At 48.8% G+C, this 3,198-nt stretch overlaps 1 pseudogene; it reads right to left on the bottom strand.

Annotated features, from left to right (window-relative positions):
• Positions 1-309: 309 nt before the first annotated feature.
• LOC136489862 (sugar transport protein MST4-like) lies at positions 310-2,377 on the bottom strand (annotated as a pseudogene).
• Between the last annotated feature and the right edge of the window lie 821 nt (positions 2,378-3,198).

Raw genomic sequence — 3,198 nt, 5'->3', positions numbered from 1 at the left:
GAAAGTTCAGTTTTCGTGTGGTATTGTATCAGAAACGGTTTCTGTGTTGGACTTGACTCATAGCTGCGCTGAAAAATAGAGGTCACTGGGGAGTGGGGAATGGCACCATTACATTCACAAGATCCGCTTAGTACAAGGTTCTACTAGTATGCATGTAGGTTTCGAGGATCAGGCATGGATGAGATTACAATCCGTGTAAACTATGCTTGAAAGTTGAAAGATACAAATCAAAGATGAGCATGGACTTTGGCTGAAACACTTGGCTCCTGTAGAACAACAAGGCGGCAACTACCAATTGCCTTTTTGCATCGCATATAGGTGAACACTGTGCTCATAAATTCCTTCAGCAGTAGTAGTACTGTAGTACGCTGTCGGCGGTCGGATATACTCGATCTCCTCAAGTCTCAAGTCTGATGCATCAACAGATCAGATGGAGTAGTTAAACGGAGGCGCCATTGTTGGCGGTGATCTTGCCGTTGACGATGTGGTGGTTGTCGTCGTCCATGTAGCGCTTCCAGAACCAATGCTGCTTCCACACCCTTTGGGTCATCTCGATGGGCACGTTCTTGGTCTCCGACAGGAAGAAGAGGACGAAGAGCGACATGAGTACATGACGAGTACCCAGGCGGAGAAGAAGAAGAAGATGGCGTACTTGAGGTGGCAGAGCATGGAGAGGAAGGCCTGCGCGATGACGAAGGTGAAGAGCAGGTTGACGTAGACGGTGACGCTCTGTCCCGCCGACCTCGTCTCCAGCGGGAAGGTCTCTCTGGGGATGAGCCAGCCCAGGGCCCCCCACGACCAGGCGAAGGAGGAGACGAAGGTGCAGACCATGACGACGACCATGATGGCCCATCCGTGTCCCAGGTTGTCGGAGTGGTCCGTGACCTTGATGCCCAGCACGACGGCGATGGCCACCTGCGACAGGAACATCTGCACGCCGGCCTCCAGGAGCAGCATCCGGCGGCCGACGCGGTCGACGGAGTAGACAGACACGAGCGTGGAGATCACGTTGACAGCGCCCGTGATGACCGCCGAGTAGAGCGACGCGTCGCTCTTGAACCCCAGCGTGTGGAACAGCACGGGCGCGTAGAACATGATGGCGTTGATCCCAGTGAACTGCTGGAAGATCTGGAGGAGCACGGCGATGACGAGCTGCGGCCGGTTGCGGCGTTGGAGCAGGTTGCGGAACGGGTGCTTCACCTCCTGCGCCACGCGGCTCGCCTCCACGATCTCGTTGAACTCCGGCTCCACGTTGTCGGTGCCCCGGATCTTCTTGAGCACGGCCTTGCCCTCATCCAGGCGCCCGCGCTCGATGAGGCTGTTGGGAGTGTCCATCACGAAGAGCGAGCCCAGGGTGAGCAGCACCGCCGGGATGCCCGCCAGCGACAGCGACAGCCTCCATCCCCACGGGTGGATCTTGGAGGTGCCGTAGTTGACGAGGTTGGCGAAGAGGATGCCGATGGTGACGTTGAGCTGGAACAGGATGTTGAGCCCGCCGCGGATCGTCGTCGGCGCGATCTCAGACAGGAACAGGGGGGAACCGACTGCGCGGAACGAATGGCACGGCAAAGTTATCGTCAATTGTGATACAGTAGAATGTCGCGAGTATCGTGAGTTCTGCAACTAGTTTTTGCCAGGCCCAGTACCACACCGATACGGCCATAGCAAGAAGAGACGCAGCCTCATCGATGCCCGTTGGGCCGAGTTGTCTTCAGAAAATGCCCATTGGGCTGATATTTTTCAAAACAAAAAAAAAATATTGGGCCCTAACGACTTGGTCGTTTGTTCTGTTCTTTGCTACTTAACAAACAGGGAATGAGAACCCAACTTGGGTTCAGCGGTTCAACCAAACATATCATTCATCAATGGAGATGCACACCAGTTTAGTCTAAAGTCTCAAAATACTCTAAAGTGTAAGAAGAAACTAGTCTAAAAGTCTCAAAATATTAATGGCACGCATGACAATCACCCACCCCCTGAAGATGTGTACAAACAACCGAAACTAGTGTCAGAGCGGTTGGTGCACCCGTGCATACATCCTGCAGATATTTCCGACCGTAGCAGTTGAAGTGTTGAAACCTAAACGCCCGTATTCAGATATACTAATCTGTTATCTGTAACAGCATGCCATGTCTAGGACAAATATCGATTTGTCCCCCTCCTACGCCTGCTGATCGTAGGCCTCCATCAAGCTCATTTGTTTTCGCTCATTTGTTTTCCCTAAAAGCTGCTGAATGTACAAACTTACCACATGAACACTGTCCCAGTCCCGCCTGCTCTAACATAATTGCGCTGTGCATGTCCTATACGTTGGCTTGGACCGGAACACGGCCGCATGAGCATGATTTGCAATAATCCAGCGGTAGGCGATAGGCATCTTGCTGCCGCCGCTGCCAATGTTTAATCCGCAAGCGAAAGTTCTTAAACAATTCCACGTGTGCCATTAAAAAAGATCGCAATGTCCTGTGTGCCCCTAAAAAAGTTCAGCGGTCTTCAGCGCCACTGCTCCAATTTTTTCGTGCCCTCCATGCCACTTCTGTTAGTTTTGGCTCTAACGTCGTCAAACTGCAGGTGTGAAAAAACGAAAATGCCTTTAAATTTAAATATGTCATTAATTTTTTTGAGCATCTTAACGACTTCAAATGAAAAAACTCAAAACTAGAAAGTTGTAGATCTCGTCGAGATCTATAATTTTCATATAAAAATTATTTTCATTTAATTCTGCAAAAAAAAATATGATTTGATATGATTAATATATCTTAGAAAAATCATATTATTTTTTTTGCGAAATTAAACAAAAATAATTTTTATATGAAATTTATAGATCTCGACGAGATCTACAACTTTCTAGTTTTGAGTTTTTTCATTTGAAGTCGTTAAGATGCTAAAAAAAAAATTAATGACATATTTACACTTAAGGGCATTTTCGTCTTTTCATAGCCTTAGAGCCTAAACTGACGGAAGTGGCATGGAGGACACGAAAAAATTAAAGTAGTGACGCTGAAGACCGCTGAACTTTTTCAGGAACACATAGAGCATTACGATCTTTTTTAATAGCACACAGAAAATTCCACAGAAGTTCTTCGGGAGCCCCGGAAGACCTCAGGAATCTGGTGGTTGTGGCTGCAGACGCAGCCAAACCACGTACTAGTGGTAGCCTGACAGGAACGAGAGCACAAGACTCCAAGCAAACTATGC

The sequence above is a fragment of the Miscanthus floridulus genome, chromosome 10, assembly GCF_019320115.1.
Source record: "Miscanthus floridulus cultivar M001 chromosome 10, ASM1932011v1, whole genome shotgun sequence".
NCBI classification, from domain to species: domain Eukaryota; kingdom Viridiplantae; phylum Streptophyta; class Magnoliopsida; order Poales; family Poaceae; genus Miscanthus; species Miscanthus floridulus.
Note: the sequence above shows the minus strand (reverse complement) of the source record. Positions and strands in the feature narration are given on the sequence as shown.